The sequence below is a fragment of the Schistocerca nitens genome, chromosome 7 (assembly GCF_023898315.1).
Source record: "Schistocerca nitens isolate TAMUIC-IGC-003100 chromosome 7, iqSchNite1.1, whole genome shotgun sequence".
In the NCBI taxonomy this organism is placed as follows: Eukaryota; Metazoa; Arthropoda; class Insecta; order Orthoptera; family Acrididae; genus Schistocerca; species Schistocerca nitens.
Genome location: NC_064620.1, coordinates 409,869,230 through 409,894,203, shown reverse-complemented (window position 1 = coordinate 409,894,203; position 24,974 = coordinate 409,869,230).

Here is a 24,974-nt window from a genome sequence, read left to right as displayed (position 1 = left end):
ACTTAGAACTACTTAAACCTAAGTAACCTAAGGACATCACACACATCCATGCCCGAGGCAGGATTCAAACTTGCGACCGTAGCGGTCGCGCGGTTCCAGACTGAAGCGCCTAGAGCCGCTCAGCCACACCAATCGGCTAAGCAGTTGCAACATCCGAGCTCCACTGCTCCAAGATGTTCTAGTACTGATGAGATATTCAGGGGCAGGGCAAACCGTTCGTCATGAGACACCACATTGTCGACAGGACCTCCGATACCTCTGGTTAAACTAAGGCAAATGGCCGCCTAACGCGCTACAATGATATGATGTCTGGCTAGTTACACGCTACCTCTGCTGGCGAACTGTGATGTGCTGCTTTCTGCCTGCCAGCTGTGGGTGGACTTCATCGCTTCACGTTGCCGCTGCTGATGAGTCACGGTCGTGACTGATAAAAGATGCGAACCTACTGGATCTTCCTCTGTTGAAAAGCCAAACTCACTGCAGGCCGCCCCTTCCACCATCTGGGTGGGTGCTTGATGGCCGTCTCCTAAGCTGTACGTGTACTGCATTCCTGGCTGTAAACACACTGTGTGCTGAGAGAGCCCACGGCATCTGGAAGTTGCAGTGGCGCACAATGTTCTTCAAAAGTGCTGAGGCCCTTCGTATCCACAGAGGCGCGTCTGCAGGCCGCTTCGCTGGTCCCCTCTATTTCACTCCACTCTTCCTCGCTGTCAGGAAGAGTGCCTGACCTGCTGCAAACTACGCAAGATGCTGGAGCGCTGTGCGTAGCATTCCTTTCTGATGCTTGAGAAAGAATCCCGGCCCATTTCCTGCACACGGAAGAAGACAATATTCATTGTAGCAATCATGCAAATAAAATGTTATTACAGTTACTGCTATTTCGCTGACGCCTTGTGACGTCACCGCATCACTTGTCCAACCTTTATGCCAGCTGACCCCCTGATTCGAGGTGTGACCAATTATAATACTGTATGGTCTCATTTGGTGTGTAGAATATATGAGACTGGCGACAAACCATCTGACTTTCGGAAAAGCATCATCCACACAATTCCGAAGACGGCAAGAGCTGACAAGTGCGAGAATTATCGCACAATCAGCTTAACAGCTCATGCATCGAAGCTGCTTACAAGAATAATATACAGAAGAATGGAAAAGAAAATTGAGAATGCGCTAGGTGACGATCAGTTTGGCTTTAGAAAAAGTAGAGGGACGAGAGAGGCAATTCTGACGTTACAGCTAATAATGGAAGCAAGGCTAAAGAAAAATCAGGACACTTTCATAGGATTTGTCGACCTGGAAAAAGCATTTGACAATATAAAATGGTGCAAGCTGTTCGAGATTCTGAAAAAAGTAGGGGTAAGCTATAGGGAGAGACGGGTCATATACAATATGTACAACAACCAAGAGGGAATAATAAGAGTGGACGATCAAGAACGAAGTGCTCGTATTAAGAAGGGTGTAAGACAAGGCTGTAGCCTTCCGCCCCTACTCTTCAATCTGTACATCGAGGAAGCAATGATGGAAATAAAAGAAAGGTTCAGGAGTGGAATTAAAATACAAGGTGAAAGGATATCAGTGATACTATTCGCTGATGACATTGCTATCCTGAGTGAAAGTGAAGAAGAATTAAATGATCTGCTGAACGGAATGAACAGTCTAATGAGTACATAGTATGGTTTGAGAGTAAATCGGAGAAAGACGAAGGTAATGAGAAGTAGCAGAAATGAGAACAGCGAGAAACTTAACATCAGGATTGATGGTCACGAAGTCAATGAAGTTAAGGAATTCTGATACCTAGGCAGTAAAATAACCAATGACTGACGGAGCAAGGAGGACATCAAAAGCAGACTCGCTATGGCAAAAAAGGCATTTCTGGCCAAGAGAAGTCTACTAATATCAAATACCAGCCTTAATTTGAGGAAGAAATTTCTGAGGATGTACGTCTGGAGTACAGCATTGTATGGTAGTGAAACATGGACTGTGGGAAAACCGGAACAGAAGAGAATCGAAGCATTTGAGATGTGGTGCTATAGACGAATGTTGAAAATTGGGTGGACTGATAAGGTAAGGAATGAGGAGGTTCTACGCAGAATCGGAGAGGAAAGGAATATGTGGAAAACAATGATAAGGAGAAGGGACAGGATGATAGGACATCTGATAAGACATGAGGGAATGACTTCCATGGTACTAGAAGGAGCTGTAGAGGGCAAAAACTGTAGAGGAAGACAGAGATTGGAATACGTCAAGCAAATAATTGAGGACGTAGGTTGCAAGTGCTACTCTGAGATGAAGAGGTTAGCACAGGAAAGGAATTCGTGGCGGGTCGCATCAAACCAGTCAGTAGACTGATGAAAAAAAAAAAATAAAATAAATAAATAAATGGTGGCATTTAATAGACTTAGACGTCTGCCACAGAGTCAGACACACCATTGATTCTGTAGCTTCAAATCTGATAAGACCATGTTCTTTAGGCAAGACAGGCTTAAATGTTACAAGTACATGCTTATTAGAGTACCTCATAAAATCGGTAATATCAATAAGATGTTCTCTTACGGCTTGTGACTTGACATATAAACTTATTATACACAGAAGTGCCAAGAAACTGCTATAGGCATAGGTATTCGAACACAAATGTATGTAAGCAGGTTGTAAGGTGGCTATAATTTCGTACCTTACAAGAACGCATCCACATACTTTGCCGTGATCAATAAACACAATTAGATATCATGTGATAGGTTGTACATCGTATAGATGAATATATAAAGGAGTCTGATATTGTCACGTATATCTTGTAAACAATTGTTAACGCTTATTGCATGAAAGTTGACGGAGTGTCTTTATTATAAAAATGGTGTAATGAATGATTGCCTATACTTGTAGAGGCTGGAACGTCAGTGGAGGTGAAACGGCAGGCAGAACTCAAGCTCTGGGTAGAATCCCCGCGCAGGTGATGGTCCTGTTTAAACACAGAAAGTAGCTAGACGGACGTAGTGGCACATGAGCTCTGGAGCACAATAGGGTGACGGCTGGCCGCTATTGCAGTAGGAGCTCGAAGGATGACCGGATAATACTTCCGAACGCTGAAAATCTTGGTCGCAGGTGAGAGGAACGAAGAAGCGGCACCTCGGAAACCACTCAGGCTGGGTTATTTCCAAGGATTTTGACTCAGAAGCCTACCATTGTACGAGTATAGGTTTTTGTCGCAAACTTTCCGCGCTGGACGACAGTAGACTAAAATATGGTTTGTCGGCGTTCAGAAGAATCTGTAAAGAGAGAGGATATTCCGTGGTTTAGGGAATATGATTCGTTTTCGGAATTACGCGGGTGGGGAGCCGAGTCTTGCTGGGAGGCCAGCGATGGAGAGACGAGGTCTTCCGTTGTGAGCGCCCGTGTGTGACGGTCGCTCGATATCAACTTTTGTTGGTACAGACGGACTTGCTGTCTTTGCTCTCAGTATAGTTTATAGTTAGAACAGTTAGGTTCAAAATGGTTCAAATGGCTCTGAGCACTATGGGACTCAACTGCTGAGGTCATTAGTCCCCTAGAACTTAGAACTAGTTAAACCTAACTAACCTAAGGACATCACAAACATCCATGCCCGAGGCAGGATTCGAACCTGCGACCGTAGCGGTCTTGCGGTTCCAGACTGCAGCGCCTTTAACCGCACGGCCACTTCGGCCGGCAGAACAGTTAGGAACTGTACTGTTGCGAACCTATACGATTCTGGACTTCACCTCCGGATTGCAAGTCGTCGTGTAGTACGCAGCGTTCAGTAATTGAGAGCACTTCCTCTGCCTATACTTACGTTGAAACGTTATCTAAACTCCGTCCTTGTGGTTGGGAGTTCGCGTTTCTCGTCTGTGGAACACAGAAAGGAGAAGACAGTGTTAGAGTATATTAGTCAGAGGACCGCCTTCTGCCGTCCTAGTGTTTGAAAAAGTTTATTTGTGGCTGGAGTTCTTCCATCGTCACAGACGAGTACGAGAACCATCACTTCGACGCACCAGACGCAGTACATACAGTGATATCGCAAATTGCTTCGGCTTATTAGGGCTATAAAAGCTAAACAGCTGTGATCTCGTTAGTTTATTTCCACTGAGGTTCCACACCACCGTAGATCATCTTTGAACGTAGTGTCTTCTAGTGTTTGGTATGTAAATGATGTCAGTCATTTCGAATTATTGATATTAGACCGCGCAGTCATAATAAGGGCAAAGTTGGGCCATTGATTAGTAATTTTACTTTGGAAATGTAAACTTTGTAATCTAAACGTTTTTTTAATCTACAATAAATACATAAGCAGGAACAACGTTTATCATTTAGTAGGATTAGTTGCCTTCATTATTCATTTATGTTTAATTTATGTTTAGATTGTAATTCATAGAACTAAGAGATCCAAAGATCTGCTTCATGGGGTAGTCAGACAGGGCCAACTCATCATTTTAGCGTTCATTATTTTCCGTTGCACACTTTCATTTTACACCCGCCAGGAATAGCATCATGGAAGGTAGAATAGGGAGCAGAGGTCGGCAACGCCTATATAAGACAAAAAGCGTCTGGCGCAGTTGTTTGATCGGTTACTGTTGCTACAATGACAGGTTATCAAGATTTAAGCGACTTTGAACATGGTGTTCGTCGGCGCACCAGCGATGGGACACAGTAGCGATGAAATGGGGATTTTCCCGTGCGACCATTTCACGAGTGTACTATGAATATCAGGAATCCGGTAAAACACCAGATCTCTGACATCGCTGCGGCCGGAAAAACATTCGGTAAGAACAGGGCCAACGACGACGGAAGACAATCTTCAGCGTGACGAAAGTGCTACCCTTCCACAAATTGCTACAGATTTCAGTGCTGGGCCATCAACAAGTGTCAGCGTGCGAACCATTCAACGAAACATCGGTAAGGTCTTTCGGAGCTGAAGGCGCACTCGCGCACCCCTGATGACTGCACGATACAAAGCTTTACGCCACGCCTGGGCCCGTCAACACCGACATTCGACTATTGATGACTGTAAACAAGTTGCCTGGTCGGACGAGTTAGTTTCAAATTGTATCGAGAGGATGGACGTGTACGGATTTGGAGACAGCCACATGAACCCATGGACTCTGCATGTCAGCTGATGGAGGCTCTGCAATGGTGTGGGGCACGTGCAGTTGTAGTGATATGGGACACCTGATATGTATAGATACGACTCTGACAGGTGACACGTAAATAATCATCCTGTATGATCACCTGAATCCATTGGTTGGATTCGATTCTTCCCTAATAGCTGAGCGATGTTGTAGGCACAGACCGTCAGGGAATGTTTGCATGCACAATGAACAGTTCGTTCAGGAACTGTGATGCTCGCGCCGGCGTGGTGTGGTAGTGGCGTGCCTATCACCGCTAGAAGGCAAAGGTATCGTTTTAACATTGTTGCTCAGCCAATTAGCACGAAATATTTGTAAATTATAAATTACACACACAAACCATCCTCGTGAATCACCCTACCCATTACTGAAAATAAGATCAAAATAGCTATCGTATTTCCTAAGAGGTTTGATGGATTGTGAAAGCAATGCAAATTTGTATCGGGAAGAAATATTGTTATATGTGATGTAATTAAAAATATTTGAATTTTTTGTTTTACTTGTACAGTGAATTGGTTTTGTCAAATTTCATTGTTCTAGGTCAATGGACAGTACTTCACAGGTATTGGTGAATGAGTTTGCGAGTATTAAAAAATGACCGTATCTTTTAATTGCATTGACTTAGAAGCTTAAATATTTTACACCGCCAGGAGACGGTAGACCTTAGTATGTGATATAAATTTCAGGTTGTTTGTCTCTACCAGCTCCTGAGAAAAAGGGTCTTAACATTCGGACAGACAGACAGACAACAAGATTCACTAAGCGATCTCTTTGTGCGGGTTGAGGTGCGTAATCCTAAGAACGTAGGTGTTTGTTGATAAAACTACACCAAAAAAAATCTTTGGTTTATCGGGCGAAGTGGCGCACTGGTTAACACACAGTACACGCATTCGGGAGGACGACAGTTTAAACCCGCCTCCGACCATCCTGATTTAGGTTTCCCATGATTTCCCCACATCACTCCAGGCAAATGCCTGGATGGTTCCTTTGAAGGGGCACTGCCGATTTCCTTCCCCATCCTTTCCTAATCCGATGGGATCGGTCACCTCGTTATCTGGTCCCATCCCCAAACGAACCACCAACCTAGCGTTTACAGGAAACGTTTTTCGCCATTCGTGGTAGATGGTGCAATAATCGCGAAAATTCAATTTTTCCATTTTTTACGAATAACAACGCACTTATTTGATTCTACACTACATTTGCGATAAAAATGTAATCTTTTTTATTCTGAATAAATGATATTTTTGTTACAAATTAATTTACTTTTGCAAATTTTATTTTATAGCAGAACTTTTACTTTGGATATTTAGATGTCTGGTTGATAAACTACTTTTAGTACCAGGAACAACGACGCAGATGGAGTAATTTTCTGTTCACATCGGGGTGCCTGATTTCAGTAATCTCTTTGCCTTCATCTTCGGGATGCTTGATTTCGGTGAGTCTGATTGCCTCTCACCGCCATTATAATTCATAACAAATGTTCAAAATGACGTCCGTTCATTTTGATACATTTACTGATCAGTGCATGGAATTAATGTACACGACATGAAAGCATCTGCTGTAATGTTTGCGTAAGCATTTGTGATACATACTGTCATGTTCTTTAGAGTATTCGATACTTCTTCACGCTCTTTGTCTTTAAGACAAACCCACAAGAAAAAAACCGGCGACCTAAGGTCGAGTGATCAGGCAGGTCACTCTACTGTACGATCTCTACCGATGCAGCGACCAATGAAATTACGTATTAATGCTTCTTGGGCAGTTACCGAAGTGCTGTATCTGACAACCATTATGTTAAATATGTTCTGTCGCACTAGGAGGGGTACATCTTGCAATAAGTTACAATTCTTCCTCCGTTCATGTGCCTTCCAAAAATAAGTGCACAGTTAATTTGTCGCTGATGATGAACTTCACATGCCCGGTGCGTGTTTTCCACGATCCAATAATACTTGTTATGATGGTTAACATAATTATGGTTCCTAAGAGTTGACTCGGTGGAGAACATTACTTGGCAAAAGAATTGCAGGTCGCACAACCACATTCGATTCTGAAAACCATTCCCATGAAGTTCTTGATACAGGGAGATATGGTACGGATGCTGTTAGCTACCTTCTGTGATAGCCCAAACGCCAATGTGAGCGCTTTCTGACTGGTGAGATGTTTCTCGGCTGCTCGCATGTGTTGTATGAGCCATTGCAGCTAATACTGCAATTCCATTGTTGCTGTTCCCCCTAACAGTTGTTCTACGAGTTTTTCTTTGGTAGTATATCTTTTACAGCAAGGTAAATAGTGGTACCCGATCCTGGCCTATCAGCAAAACGTTCGGCATAAAGAACAACAACAGCCTCCAGTTTCTTGCAGGCTCGCCATAAATTGACATTATCTCGATTTGCTCTTCTGACGATAAAACAATCGTTACTTGAAATGTGCTTTCAAGTTCCCGAGAGGAGTGGTGCCTATTATTATGAACGGTTTTCCTTAGAATGGTTGTGGGTTGTAATCGGCCGTAAGTCGCTTAGCGGCGGCCGGCGTGAGAATTACGGAGGGTGGGCGGAAGAACATACCGAAATCAGACACGCTGATGGTGAGATTCGAAGGGACTCACTGAAATCAACCATCGCAATTATCTGGGGCTCACATGCGTTAACCCCGAAAGGGTTTGTTTAGAACAGAAAAGTTTGCATTTTTATTGCAAATGTAACGTAGAATAAAATGAATCGGTTCTTGTTTGCAAAAACTGGCAAAATTAATTTTTAAGTTACAGTGCCATGTATCACGAATGTCAAAAATATTACGGTTAAATCCAAAGCATTTTTTTGGCGCAGAATCCGAAAATTTGGGTGTTCATATTTGAAAATAAAAAGTTGTTGAACGCCCCTCCCTCTCCCGTGGGGAAGGAGTGATAGGAGGTGCCTAGTTTTAGGACAGACAGATGTCCCCTTTGAAAATATTAAGTTTTCATCTAGAACATTTTTTTCCGTACGTTTCGTATTTTTCGAGGTATTTAATTTTTCCAAGTTAAAAGAACTATCTTGTGTATATGCAAGTAGATCAAGCAATATTTAGTATTCCGTACGTAGCACATTTTTATGATGTCCTTTGTGTCTTGTTTCCCGTCTACAGGCACACTATTTATTAAGGTAAACATCACAATAAAGATGTCACGACCGGTGTTTTATCCCACTTGCCTGCTGCATATGACGTCGGTTCGCTCGTAAATATCGTTATTATTTCTCTTCCCAATACCTGTGGTCGTACTTTGTAATAATATTGCTACATCGGCACTAGCACTGGGCATAGACATTAGCCGTAATTTAAAGGCAAACTGATATACTGTATGAATAAACACAATGTGACAAATTTCTTGCAGCGGCCGTGTTAATGAGGCTGTTTGTTCACATTTCAATAGATGATACCTTTTATTAAACGTTAACACTTTGTGTAATTTGGGGAAATTTTCTGGAACGCTAGATTTTTACTGATGTTAACTAAACAGTCGCTGAACACTATTAAAGTCACTTTCCAGTAGATTTACAGCCTATTCCGGAATAATTCCGCTGTTTGAATCCATAATACTAGCGATGTTGAAGAAACAATACGTACTCAACGACAAATTATCATTGATTACGTATTGCTTTCTGCAATAAATATCATCCCTACACGTTATTTACGCTGCACCCCGAATATGCAAACAAAAAAACTGACACTAACAACTGCTTGATGCTAAGCGGATGTAATTACCAAATTTCAGCGTATTTTATTCCAAGCACTGATGAAAGTGATCACTCCGTAATCTTTTTCCCGTCAACTAACTTGCTTCGTCCCACAACCCTAAGCTGCTTGCATTACGAACTCTAGAGTCGTAGGGGAGAGGAGTATCGATACTTTTACCTGTCTAATTGCAAATAATGCACAAAATACATTTTTCTCCGTCAAATGAGCCGACTTTTCCACTGTTGAAACAGTTCTCCTTAAAAAACTTATTTATCTGTTTATGTTCTGACTTATGCATAGTGCATATCTTTATAGGTTTTCTAAAAGTGATTTAAGATTTTGTTTTCAGATAATTCGCTTCTCTCATGAGAGAACAACTGTAGGAAAATATGTCAAGTTCTCTAACAATAAAATGAAGACCAAGGAGACACGAAAGCACGAAAAATATTAGTGTACCACGAAATGGATCGATTGCATCATAGTCTCAAAGGTAAAGCAGATGGCAGACTGCAGTTTATTGGCAGAACATTAGGTAAATTCTGTCAGTGTACAAAGGAGACAGCATACACAACAGTGCTGCGACCCATTTCAGGATATTGCTGAAGCGTGTGGTACCTGTATCAAAATAGGGCTAACAGGGGATATTGAAAAGATAAGAAGTAGGACAGCACGAATGGTCAAGGTCTGTTCGACCACTGGGAGAGTGTCATGAATATGCTGTCAGAACTGAACTGTTAGACTCCTGAGGAGAGGCGTGAACTAGTCTCCGAAAACCTACTCAGAAAGTTTGTAGAACCAACTTTAGGTGGTGAATCTAGAAATATAGAAGGTGTTTGTTTTATCGTGAGACCATTAAATATTTCGAAATGATGCATCGTACGAAAAAAATGTTCTGGGTGAAAAGCCAATAGTAGTAAAGAGGACATATGTCTGTGCTTTAACTGGCCATCTCCTAACAACACACCTTGCGTGTGTATGGTCAACTCCGTATTTTCTAATGGGAAACCCTTATCTTTATTGCATATTCGGATTCTTACCGTTTACTCATACCATTGTTTCCCATTCGTGGTAGAAGACGCTGTAATCGATAAAGATCAACAAGTTTGCCACTCTATGCAACTAAGAACTGACGCATTTGATTCTACATTTTATTTACAACGGAAATGTAAACCTTCGTGTTCTAACGGTTGATAGTGATATTCAGACGTTGAGTGTTACAAATGTGATTTTACAGTTGAAATAATATGGCTAGAGATTGAAATTTCTGACAAATAAGTTACTTTGCTTGATTTCGGTGGCCGCCCTCAGGGTGACTGATTTCGGTGTGTGCTTCCTTCCAGCCTCCGATACTCTCAAGGGGACTCACCGGTAGCAGCCATCCTGATGGGAACAGATAACTATCACATCCAAGTCGTTGCACCTGGATCACGCTAAACTTAGTTTCTAAGCAGACACTGAAACACCTAACCTACAAATGTTGGTTGATTCTTACAAAGAAGTAGACAGCAACAAGCCACTATTAATACTGCTATTTATGCAGGGTGTTACAAAAAGGTACGGCCAAACTTTCAGGAAACATTCCTCACACACAAATAAAGAAAAGATGTTATGTGGACATGTGTCCGGAAACGCTTAATTTCCATGTTAGAGCTCATTTTAGTTTCGTCAGTATGTTCTTCCACCTACGCTCAATGGAGCGCGTTATCATGATTTCATACGGGATATTCTACCTGTGCTGCTAGAACATGTGCCTTTACAAGTACGACACAACATGTGGTTCATGCACGATGGAGCTCGTGCACATTTCAGTCGAAGTGTTCGTATGCGTCTCAACAACAGATTCGGTGACCGATGGATTGGTAGAGGCGGACCAATTCCATGACCTCCACGCTCTTCTGACCTCAACCCCCTTGACTTTCATTTATGGGGGCATTTGAAAGCTCTTGTCTACGCAACCCCGGTACCAAATGTAGAGACTCTTCGTGCTCGTATTGTGGACGGCTGTGATACAATACGCCATTCTCCAGGGCTGCATCAGCGCATCAGGGATTGCATGCGACGGAGGGTGGATGCATGTATCCTCGCTAACAGAGGACATTTTGAACATTTCCTGTAACAAAGTGTTTGAAGTCACGTTGGTACGTTCTGTTGCTGTGTGTTTCCATTCCATGATTAATGTGATTTGAAGAGAAGTAATAAAATGAGCTCTAACATGGAAAGTAAGCGTTACCGGACACATGTACACATAACATATTTTCTTTCTTTGTGTGTGAGGAATGTTTCCTGAAAGTTTGGCCGTACCTTTTTGTAACACCCTGTATAAGTAAACAGCGCCGTAACCGGTTTCGAAATGACAAGTTCATCATCAGACGACAGTTCACAAGATTTACAAGATGCACTTTACATAATAGTCAGTTTTCGATTTTTATTCTTCCACTGTGGCAAAATATTCCTGGTGTGTTGGTGCCCTATTGTAGAAAACAATTTTAGAAGCGCTCTATGTGAACATAACTGACCTCCAAACTAAGAAATACAGAGTAAACAAATATGTGAGGTTAAGTGGTTATGATACTTACATCGAAAATTCCACGCAATTTTGTTGCGAAGTTGCAGGATTGTATTTTTCAAATATTTTAAAATATATGCAGCACTTATATGATTTGCACATCACCATATTGTGCAAAGCACCACACACACACACACACCAAAAAGTATTTGCCACATGTGAAGCTGCCACAAAGATTGCAGTTGTACAAATACAACAGTGCCAAAGATGTTCTCTCTCAGAGATTTTACAATATACAGATTGCTTTGATTGCACAGTATGACTGTTTTTAAAGAATAGACATAACATAATGAAAATTAAACCACAGAGATAAACCTTACATTATGAGCATATACTATTACAGATGAAGTTGGCAGATGTAGTAACCAGCTTGTGTGAATGCTGCTTACATGGTATTATGTAAATACTGTGCTACATACAAGGAGCAACACAGAGGTGAGATAAAATGAAAAATATCGCAGTAACAATTATCTAACATCATATGGTGCACTGAAATTTTGAATTAAATATAGTTGCAATAAAGTGTGACTAAGCAGTTGGCTATATTTTGGTGTAACGCAGTGGCAAAGAAGTTCTCGTATTACAATATATACATTGCTTTAATTCGACAGTAAATTTTTTTATGTATTACAATATATACATTGCTTTAATTTGCCAGCGAAATATTTTTTTTCCAGAGTATCAAGGTAACATTACGAGTATTTATATTACAAAGAATAAACGTTACATTGTGAGCATACCATATTCAGTGAGCATTAATTACAAATAAATTGGGAAAACGTGGTGGCCTGTTTGTATGAATGTTACTTATATGGTATTGTGTAAATACAATGCCATAAACAGGCAACAACATATACATGAGATACATGAACAATGTGACAGTAGAAATTATATTAATGTAGTATGGCACACCATTTTTTTTAAATCAATTTTACAGTTGCAGTAATGTGTGACTGAGCAGGCAGCCATATTATGATGTAATACTTCGTTTGGATTATTGATTGCATGTTGTTGTTAAAAGGAGTAGTGTTTATTTATGTTTTAAACTGGATAATAGATGAGTGAAATTTTGTAGAAAGGTTGCATTGGCTAGCTCTGTCTGTTCATTGAGAATATGATGTGGTGATTTGCTTTTAAGTATATATATTTCTATCTCTTCAAGCAGATTCATTAGGTTACCTTTCTCAGAATGATGCAGTATTTGGATATGGTTTTCAATGTTTTTTTACTCTATGTTTACTGAGAATTGTGTGACTTAAAATGGAGATTTTGAAGGATTATTCAAACGTATGGAATATAAATGTTCTTTGAATCGAATCACAAAGTTTCTCCCAGTCTGTCCAATATAGAAGGAGGGGCAATTTTGGCATCTGAGTTTATATATACCTGATTTTTTGTATGGGTGGTTGTTATTCTTTATGTTATGAATGGTTAGCTGCTGAAGTTTATGGTTTGTGGGGAAGCTTATATTTAAGTTTGTGTTTTTGAAAAGATTACTTATTTTATGGGATATGCTCCCTAGAAAAGGAAGTGAGACATATTTTCTGCTGCTTTCTACAGACTTTTGCGTTGACTGCATGGGTGTCTGGTGTGGGACTTTGTTGTCTGCTGTTTTTTGGATATTTTTGTGATAATTCATCAATCATGTGAGCGTTATATCCATTGTTTAGAGCTATGGCTTTGATGATGTTGGTTTCTTTATGTTGTTCACCTGGTTACAGTAGAATTTTATGCAGACGATTAACCATGGACCTGAAGTGTGCCATCTTATGTTGGTTTGGATGGCTAGATGAGCTGATGATTTACACATCTGTGGCAGTTTGCTTTCTGTAAATTTCAAAATGATGTTTCTGGTTTTTAATAGAAATTTTTAAATCTAAGAAATTGATGCTGTTATTGGATTCATGTTCAACAGTGAATTTGATGTTATTGTGCATGCTGCTCAGTTTGGTAGCTATTGTGTCAATTTCTTCATTAGTGCCATCAAAAACAATAATTGTATCATCTACATACCTTTCATAGTAGATGATTTTGCTGTTGATGTGATTGTTAGTTTTGAAAAATGTGTGCTATAAGTCGTTAATGTAAATGCCTGCTAACTTCCCAGCTAGGCTGATACCCATTGCCAACCCATCATTCTGTTTGAAAATTTTATTATTAAAACTGAAGTAATTGTATGACTGCACCAATGTGAGCTCATAGATTTCTGCCATCCTCAGTTTGTGTGTGTTCAAGCAGATTGTTCTTGACTATATTTATGGCGTCCTGTATAAGGATGTTAGTACAGAGATTTACAATGTCAAGCGGTGCAAATCTGGCTGTCAGTGGACTGTGCACGTCCTTAATTTTGTCAATGAGTTCATACGTGTTCGTAATGGAGTAGTTGGTTTCAAAAGTATAATGGGTATTCAGAAGAGATAGCAGTTTGTAATTTAATCTATATGAGGGGCTGTTCCTAGAGCTAACAATAGGCCTGATTGGACAATGCTGTTTATGTATCTTAGGCTGTGACCGAAGGCGAGAGGCAGTGGGGTTCATAGCAGTGCAGCCACGCACTTCCCACTTAGCAGTTGACCACGCCTACCCAGAAGTGGGTGGTTAGGAAATGGCCAATTGTAGCACAAACAGATGTTCCCCTAAGTAACATTAACTTTTCACTTAAACTGGTCTTTCGTACGATGTGCCATTTTCGAGATATTCAGTTGTCTCCAACTAAAGCAAACTCTCTGTATTACGAAACCCCTAACGTATTAGTGCCAGAGAAAGCGAGATGATAAGATTACACTCATTACATCCCACAACGAGGCATTTAAGCAATCATATATTCCGCGCTCTATATGGGAATGGAACGGGAAAACTCCCTAATAACTGATACAGTGGGACGTACCCTCAGCCACGCACTTAGTGCTGTTCGCAGAGTATAGACGTAGATTAGATGTGGAGTGAGTGCATTGAGGCTATTGAGGAATTAAATGCTCAGTTAAAGCTGGTGGAAATAGAAGTTTAGTTTTCTTAAAGATAAAAATGCCTGTAGTTTGTCTGATATCTAGCTTCTATCGTTCGGAGAGTGCGTACCTATCTGGATGCATCTGAATGCGCAGAGATCGCGTAGGGTTCTCACGGCCTGGCGTTCTGCGCATGCGCGAATTCGGCGCTGTCCACGAGCCGCTTCCCCCGCAGTTCGATCGCGGCTGCCAAGACCGCCGGCCTACACTAAACGGCTTCGTCGCTCAGTACTGGTGGGAGCCCGTCCAGCTCCTGACGAGTCGCAAGGCTGCGCTGGTATCTCTCGGCAACGCAGAAGTGATTGCAGTCCATACAATCGCGGCTGCACAACCACACTGGTGCTCCTGTTGATGACCTAATAACGCGAAGTACTGCGCTACTCGAGAAGGCCTCTAATATGTCCCCCCATGGTCAACACTTGAAAGGAATTGTATTGCAGGTACTGACGACGGTCTTTCTTATCCTGCTAGAACCCCAAGTGTGCTGTGAATGATAAACGTATGGCTCAACTAAGTGAAGTTTGTGCCTGGTGGCAAGGGTAGAAATGTTCTGTTCAAAAATGGCTCTGAGCACTATGGGACTCAACTTCTGAGGTCATTAGTCCCCTAGAACTTAGAACTACTTGAACCTAACTAACCTAAGGACATCACAAACATCCATGCCCGAGGCAGGATTCGAACCTGCGACCGTAGCGGTCTTGCGGTTCCAGACTGCAGCGCCTTTAACCGCACGGCCACTTCGGCCGGCAGAAATGTTCTGTGATCTTCAAGGTAACGAACTGGATTATCCACATACCAAGGACAAATGAAAAACCAGACATTAAATACAAAACCTGTAACAATCCCTGTTAGCTTCCTTTATTAAAAAAAAAAAAAACTGAGCAAACGAATTAGGAAGAACGAACCAGGCATTCTGCGGCGTATTTTCTCAATGCAAATTTGTCTTTCCAGGCACCACTTAACTTGGTTGGACTGTATTTCTACATTATACAGTAAAGGCCCATTGCTTCTACAGTTGAAAAAAAAGGTGTTTTGCTTCGGAGTAGAACAAACCAGATAAGTGAGAGTATTACTCGGGTTCCGAAGCTTCCGTTGAAACTTAATTATGAATATACAGTAGTGGAAATCAGTATAAAGGCAGGGCTCATACGACAGTGATAGTACGACGTCTGCAGCACACTGCATAGAATTTATTTTAAAAGTAGTAGATACATGTAAGATATAAACAATGTAAAGAATCATGATGATCCGGTCACTGTGGCCGAGTGGTTCTAGGCGCTTCAGTCCGGAACCGCGCTGCTGCTGCTGCTGCGGTCGCATGTTCGAATCCTGTCTCGGGCATGAATATGTGTGATGTCCTTAGGTTAGTTAGGTTTAAGTAGTTCTAAGCCTAGGGGACTGATGACCTCAGATGTTAAGTCCAATAGCGCATAGAGCCATTTTTTGAACCAATCATGATGGCATTACGTAGTACCTTTCATAACACGAGTAACAAACAAAGGCGTTTGCATTTCCCGAGTTTCCTGTTGTATTATTGCATTGTTAGTACTTTGTCCAACCCCTGTCCTTTCTAATTAACTTAAAAATTACTCTTTGGCATCCATTTTGTTAGGGTTTGTAGTTATTGTAATGAAATTTGTTTCCTACCCGTCTCGTATCGTACATTTCAGCTCACGTAACGGCCTCAGACTGCCTTCCGTTGTGATGAAAATGTCCTGCAAGTACTGCCAAAAGGTTTTTCCACGTGGTTCATATCCGGGCTAAGTGCAGGCCGGGAAGGACATCGATATCTTTATCTTCAAACCACCTTTTGGTTGTAGCAGAAACATGTGCAGATCCTTTATGTTCCTTTCTTTAGGTCCTCTTGCATTGTAATCAATTCTACCTCAAACGTCTCAGTGTACATGTTATGAGAGTTCATTGTAGTGTTTCGCCAAGCAGTGCGTGATTTACCGTTAGCGCAGAATGCTGCACAAACCTTAACACTTCCACCACCAAAATTTCTGCTCCTTCTTACCTGCTGCTCTGTTCTCAGACCACGCCAATAATGCTGAAATCCATCCGGTCCATCTAAATTAAATTTCTTCTTGTGGGATCCTGCCCAATCGTCTTATGTAGGGTGCCTAGAAAACTGTTTTCTCGGATAGCTAGGCAACATTCAAGCAAATCTTATTAATGGAGTATACTACAGTAAATTGAAGTGACAATACTTAACTTGTTGTTGTTGTGGTCTTCAGTTCTGAGACTGGTTTGATGCAGACTCTATCCTGTGCAAGCTTCTTCATCTCCCAGTACCTACTGCAACCTACATCCTTCTGAATCTGCTTAGTGTATTGATCTCTTGGTCTCCCTCTACGATTTTTACCCTCCACGCTGCCCTCCAATTCTAAATTTGTGATCCCTTGATGCCTTAAAACATGTCCTACCAACAGATCCCTTCTTCTAGTCAAGTTGTGCCACAAACTTCTCTTCTCCCCAATCCTATTTAATACCTCCTCATTAGTTACGTGATCTACCCACCTTATCTTCAGCATTCTTCTGTAGCACCACATTTCGAAAGCTTCTATTCTCTTCTTGTCCAAACTAGTTATCGTCCATGTTTCACTTCCATACATGGCTACACTCCATACAAATACTTTCAGAAACGACTTCCTGACACTTAAATGTATACTCGAAGTTAACAAATTTCTCTTCTTCAGAAACGATTTCCTTGCCATTGACAGTCTACATTTTATATCCTCTCTACTTCGACCATCATCAGTTATTTTTCTCCCTAAATAGCAAAACTCCTTTACTACTTTAAGTGTCTCATTTCCTAATCTAATTCCCTCAGCATCACCCGATTTAATTTGACTACATTCCATTATCCTCGTTTTGCTTTTGTTGATGTTCATCTTATATCCTCCTTTCAAGACACTGTCCATTCCGTTCAACTGCTCTTCCAAGTCCTTTGCTGTCTCTGACAGAATTACAATGTCATCGGCGAACCTCAAAGTTTTTACTTATCCATGAATTTTAATACCTACTCCGAATTTTTCTTTTGTTTCCTTTACTGCTTGCTCAATATACAGATTGAATAACATCGGGGACAGGCTACAACCCTGTCTCACTCCTTTCCCAACCACTGCTTCCCTTTCATGCCCCTCGACTCTTATAACTGCCATCTGGTTTCTGTACAAATTGTAAATAGCCTTTCGCTCCCTGTATTTTACCCCTGCCACCTTCAGAATTTGAAAGAGAGTATTCCAGTTAACGTTGTCAAAAGCTTTCTCTAAGTCTACAAATGCTAGAAACGTAGGTTTGCCTTTTCTTAATCTTTCTTCTAAGATAAGTCGTAAGGTTAGTATTGCCTCACGTGTTCCAACATTTCTACGGAATCCAAACTGATCTTCCCCAAGGTCCGCTTCTACCAGTTTTTCCATTCGTCTGTAAAGAATTCGCGTTAGTATTTTGCAGCTGTGACTTATTAAACTGATAGTTCGGTAATTTTCACATCTGTGAACACCTGCTTTCTTTGGGATTGGCTTTATTATATTCTTCTTGAAGTCTGTGGGTATTTCGCCTTTCTCATACATCTTGCTCACCAGATGGTAGAGTTTTGTCAGGACTGGCTCTCCCAAGGCCATCAGTAGTTCTAATGGAATGTTGTCTACTCCCGGGGCCTTGTTTCGACTCAGGTCTTTTAGTGCTCTGTCAAACTCTTCACGCAGTATCTTATCTCCCATTTCATCTTCATCTACATCCTCTTTCATTTCCATAATATTGTCCTCAAGTACATCGCCCTTGTATAAACCCTCTATATACTCCTTCCACCTTTCTGCCTTCCCTTCTTTGCTTAGAACTGGGTTGCCATCTGAGCTCTTGATATTCACACAAGTGGTTCTCTTCTCTCCAAAGGTCTCTTTAATTTTCCTGTAGGCAGTATCTATCTTACCCCTAGTGAGACAAGCCTCTACATCCTTACATTTGTCCTCTATCCATCCCTGCTTAGCCATTTTGCACTTCCTGTCGATCTCATTTTTGAGACGTTTGTATTCCTTTTTGCCTGCTTCATTTACTGCATTTTTATATTTTCTCCTTTCATCAATTAAATTCAATATTTCTTCTGTTACCCAAGTATTTCTATTAGCCCTCGTCTTTTTACCTACTTGATCGTCTGCTGCCTTCACTACTTCATCCCTCAGAGCTACCCATGCTTCTTCTACTGTATTTCTTTCCCCCATTCCTGTCAATTGTTCCCTTATGCTCTCCCTGAAACTCTCTACAACTTCTGGTTCTTTCAGTTTATCCAGGTCCCATCTCCTTAAATTCCCACCTTTTTGCAGTTTCTTCAGTTTCAATCTGCAGTTCATAACCAATAGATTGTGGTCAGAATCCACATCTGCCCCTGGAAATGTCTTACAATTTAAAACCTGGTTCCTAAATCTCTGTCTTACCATTATATAATCTATCTGATACCTTTTAGTATCTCCAGGATTCTTCCAGGTATACAACCTTCTTTTATGATTCTTGAACCAAGTGTTAGCTATGATTAAGTTATGCTCTGTGCAAAATTCTACAAGGCGGCTTCCTCTTTCATTTCTTCCCCCCAATCCATATTCACCTACTATGTTTCCTTCTCTCCCTTTTCCTACTGACGTATTCCAGTCACCCATGACTATTAAATTTTCGTCTCCCTTCACTACCTGAATAATTTCGTTTATCTCGTCATACATTTCATCAATTTCTTCATCATCTGCAGAGCTAGTTGGCATATAAATTTGTACTACTGTAGTAGGCATGGGCTTTGTGTCTATCTTGGCCACAATAATGCGTTCACTATGGTGTTTGTAGTAGCTAACCCGCACTCCTATTTTTTTATTCATTATTAAACCTACTCCTGCATTGCCCCTATTTGATTTTGTATTTATAATCTGTAATCATCTGACCAAAAGTCTTGTTCCTCCTGCCACCGAACTTCACTAATTCCCACTATATCTAACTTTAACCTATCCATTTCCCTTTTTAAATTTTCTAACCTACCTGCCCGATTAAGGGATCTGACATTCCACGCTCCGATCCGTAGAATGCCAGTTTTCTTTCTCCTGATAACGACGTCCTCTTGAGTAGTCCCCGCCCGGAGATCCGAATGGGGGACTATTTTACCTCCGGAATATTTTACCCAAGAGGACGCCATCATCATTTGATCATACAGTAAAGCTGCATGTCCTCGGGAAAAATTACGGCTGTAGTTTCCCCTTGCTTTCAGCCGTTCGCAGTACCAGCACAGCAAGGCCGTTTTGGTTAATGTTACAAGGCCAGATCAGTCAATCATCCAGACTGCAACTACTGAAAAGGCTGCTGCCCCTCTACACGAACCATGTTTGTCTGGCCTCTCAACAGATACCCCTCCGTTATGTTTGCACCTACGGCACGGCCATCTGTATCGCTGAGGCACGCAAGCCTCCCCACCAACGGCAAGGTCCATGGTTCATGGGGGGGATACTTAACTTAGGTGTTTTACAATGAAGTGTCGCAAGCAAACGGCGACATGTAAATAATCAATGTCCGTCGATGTATACAATTTCCAAGCAAGCAATTAATATACACTCCTGGAAATGGAAAAAAGAACACATTGACACCGGTGTGTCAGACCCACCATACTTGCTCCGGACACTGCGAGAGGGCTGTACAAGCAATGATCACACGCACGGCACAGCGGACACACCAGGAACCGCGGTGTTGGCCGTCGAATGGCGCTAGCTGCGCAGCATTTGTGCACCGCCGCCGTCAGTGTCAGCCAGTTTGCCGTGGCATACGGAGCTCCATCGCAGTCTTTAACACTGGTAGCATGCCGCGACAGCGTGGACGTGAACCGTATGTGCAGTTGACGGACTTTGAGCGAGGGCGTATAGTGGCCATGCGGGAGGCCGGGTGGACGTACCGCCGAATGCTCAACACGTGGGGCGTGAGGTCTCCACAGTACATCGATGTTGTCGCCAGTGGTCGGCGGAAGGTGCACGTGCCCGTCGACCTGGGACCGGACCGCAGCGACGCATGGATGCACGCCAAGACCGTAGGATCCTACGCAGTGCCGTAGGGGACCGCACCGCCACTTCCCAGCAAATTAGGGACACTGTTGCTCCTGGGTTATCGGCGAGGACCATTCGCAACCGTCTCCATGAAGCTGGGCTACGGTCCCGCACACCGTTAGGCCGTCTTCCGCTCACGTCCCAACATCGTGCAGCCCGCCTCCAGTGGTGTCGCGACAGGCGTGAATGGAGGGACGAATGGAGACGTGTCGTCTTCAGCGATGAGAGTCGCTTCTGCCTTGGTGCCAATGATGGTCGTATGCGTGTTTGGCGCCGTGCAGGTGAGCGCCACAATCAGGACTGCATACGACCGAGGCACACAGGGCCAACACCCGGCATCATGGTGTGGGGAGCGATCTCCTACACTGGCCGTACACCACTGGTGATCGTCGAGGGGACACTGAATAGTGCACAGTACATCCAAACCGTCATCGAACCCATCGTTCTACCATTCCTAGACCGGCAAGGGAACTTGCTGTTCCAACAGGACAATGCACGTCCGCATGTATCCTGTGCCACCCAACGTGCTCTAGAAGGTGTAAGTCAACTACCCTGGCCAGCAAGATCTCCGGATCTGTCCCCCATTGAGCATGTTTGGGACTGGATGAAGCGTCGTCTCACGCGGTCTGCACGTCCAGCACGAACGCTGGTCCAACTGAGGCGCCAGGTGGAAATGGCATGGCAAGCCGTTCCATAGGACTACATCCAGCATCTCTACGATCGTCTCCATGGGAGAATAGCAGCCTGCATTGCTGCGAAGGGTGGATATACACTGTACTAGTGCCGACATTGTGCATGCTCTGTTGCCTGTGTCTATGTGCCTGTGGTTCTGTCAGTGTGATCATGTGATGTATCTGACCCCAGGAATGTGTCAATAAAGTTTCCCCTTCCTGGGACAATGAATTCACGGTGTTCTTATTTCAATTTCCAGGAGTGTAGATCACAAGTCGAGGCTCGTCTTGTAGTGCGGGTCTTCTAGTGCTTACAATGAAATGAATGCCCCTAGCTGCATACAGGCGTTGACATAAGACAACGGGTACAGTTGAATATGTGTACCCGACTGGGACTCGAACCCAGGATCTCCTGCTTACATGGCAGACTCCCTATTTTATTTTTATTTATTTTTTATCGTTTAATTAGTTCTGGGCGGTCGTCCGATGACACCCCTTCAGCCTCTTCGTTGATCCGTTCACTCAATTTTTTTATTGCAGAGGGCAGCTAACCCTCTGACCGAATACGGTGAGCTACCGTGCCGGTATCTGAGCCACGGACGACACAGAGGATAGTGCGACTGCAGGGACTTATCTCTGGCACGCCTCTCGTGAGACCCACATTCTCAACTCATTGTCCCGCACTATATTCATAGTGCCCCTGCCCATAATACTCATTACTCGCGGCGTGTTGCCGATTCCGTAAGAGTTCGGGCACTGTTTGTGTATCCGCACAGAAGAAGATGGTCAAATGGCCGGTGAGCCTTAAAGATATACACCTTCTAGTGCTTCCGCGGCTAGCCCGAGCGGCGAATATATTTTCTTCGTATAGGTGCCGCTCCTGTCGTGGTGTCGTCCTAGACAACGTTCCATTGGCTGACGTCGTCTCACAGCCTTCTCTGCTGTTTCGTTCAGGCCGACGTGCCGGCGCTTGATGTAATGCCGGAACGCTTCTCATCACCGCAAATCACTTTAGCCCATTCTGAAGTCCATGACACATGTTTTTCAGCATCCTCCCATCTAGCCTACTTATGTTTGGGTGTTAGAGCAGGTTTCTCCTGTCGTTTCTTCAGTGCAAGGTTTTTGTCATTTGACACAATATGTTGTAAGCATATGGCAGTTGCTGACAACTGTAAATCAGCAACAAGTTTGTTGCCCTTGTTTAACGCAAGAGGAACCGTTTCGATGCTTCAATTAATCTCAACCCATATTTTACTTTCTGTAAATATTGTGCGTTCCATCTAACGAAATAATCAATCACTGTGCTTGAACAGCTCAACTTCTTGGCGATTTGGCTATTAGATAGTTACATATCCATGTGCGCACTGATGTTTGCTTTTTCATCTCATGGTAACTGTTTTCCGCCTGGCACTGTCAAAATCGTGGTTTATGTTTACAACACACACTGTCACTAATGGTATCTGGTTCCTACCTGCAGTAAAGGCGCGTACGCACATACTAACATCAGAAAGAGCCTACTGCCTTAATACTGCCTTCCACCTTCTACTACTGGAATCGATGATGTTTTTTATATACTGTACAACTGACATAAAATGGGATACTATTTGACTGCATTTATCAGTGTACTGCATCTAACCCGGGTTCCCGGGTTCGATTCCCGGCGGGGTCAGGGATTTTCTCTGCCTCGTGATGGCTGGGTGTTGTGTGATGTCCTTAGGTTAGTTAGGTTTAAGTAGTTCTAAGTTCTAGGGGACTGATGACAATAGCTGTTAAGTCCCATAGTGCTCAGAGCCATTTGAACCATTTTTTACTGCATCTAATGCTCTTGGATGTACACTATGCACGACTATTACAGCCGAATACGTTAATTTTCCTACAGATACCTACGCGTTTATACTGATTTCCAGTTCTGTACAGAGAGGTCAAAAATAGCATAAAAAGATTGTAAGGTTGTTGCAAAAATGGTTCAAATGGCTCTGAGCACTATGGGACTTAACATCTATGGTCATCAGTCCCCTAGAACTTAGAACTACTTAAACCTAACTAACCTAAGGACATCACACAACGCCCAGGCATCACGAGGCAGAGAAAATCCCTGACCCCGCCGGGAATCGAACCCGTGAACCCGGGCGCGGGAAGCGAGAACGCTACCGCACGACGACGAGCTGCGGCCAAGGTTGTTGCAGGATAGGCTGTACTGATAAAATTTGTATTAAGAAAAAAAATCGACTCCTTGCGCCGTTTCCCAGTTATGTAGTATTGAAGTTTACCAATCAGGTGTTTGCACACTCAAATTCAAGTAGACTGACTGAGACAGTGTCTGCGCTAGACATCTTCTTTGTTTTGTTTCCTCAAACCGAAGAAACTTCGGGTTTATCACTTCCGAAAAAGGCACATTTCAACTGATAATGATCATTTGAGGAGTAGAAGGAGATTACTATTTAACGTCTCTTCGACAACGAGGTCATTAGTCTCAGGCTAAGGGAAGGATGGAGTAGGAAAACGGCTGTGCCCTTTCGAAGAAACCATCCCGTCATTTACCGTAAGCAATTTAGGGAAATCACGGAAAATCTACATCAGTATGGCCGGACGCGATTTTGAGCCGCCTTCCTCCCGAATGCGATTCCAGTGTGCTAACCGTTGCGGTACTCCGCTCGGTGTTACCGCATTTTAGCGCGTGCAAGTACTTGACTTTGCACACTCAACTACCTGATTGGCTAACGTCAACGCATATTGTACGGAAACGGTGCAACGTGTCGAATGTTTTTCTTAGCAATTATTTCTCAGCACAATGTACCCTTAAACATCCTTACAAGCTTTTCACACTATTTCTGACCACCCTCTAGGTAATAATAACAATTTCTTATGGCTCATTGCCCTAGTGCAAGTCTTCCTATTGGACGCCACTTCGGTGACTTGCGTGTCCGTAACCTACCCCAGTTATCGAACCGGGGAAACGCGACCTACAGCTTGACGTGGAATCCGCACCACTTGTTGTTTCTCATCGTTGAGAGGTGAAAGCTAAGTTGAAACGAAGGCCGGAATATCCGTGGTCCGACAGAGATTCCATCCCACAATCTCTCCATATCCAGGCAAATGCTTTATCGCTAGAATAATTTTTTTCCTTAAACCTCTTTTTTTACTAAAATACAACGAATTACAGTGATGTACAAAAGTTGATGCAAACTTAACTGCTACTGAACCGTCATTCACATTGTTACATTAATCAAGGAATTAATTTTTTTTAATTAAACAAAAAAAGAGTAATATAAGGAACAATATCGTTTAATATTCGAATGTACATCAAGAGTTGATTTTAACTTCTTCTTGCAGAACATTGTCGCTGTGTTATATTGTTGTATTGCTTGAACTACTTCTCGATGTAATTAGAAGAGCAGAATTTTAACAAGGGCAACAGAATTTGTCACATAGTAGTTCTTTTTAATGACTGCTGTTGTTACCCTATGTCAATTCCTTCTAAAACACTTTCAAGCATGTTTCCGTACTTGATTTTGTGGTTTGAGCACTTGATAACATGGCCCGACATGTGTGTAGGTAGTTTATCTACAGGTTTTGATGAGTGCGTTTGCGGATAGCAAAATATCTGACATTTATGGCCGGAGCTTTTGAGCTTTTCATTGCCTTGACTTAGAAGCTCAAACTCCAACTAACAAACCAGCCAGAACGCTGCAGAGTGAAAAATTCGTTCAGTTTACATCATTATATTTGGCATAATATGAATATCTGCACAGACTTGGGCACCGTCATGGTAATGAAAAAAGCTGAAATGTTGAAGTTGTTAGAATCTCATT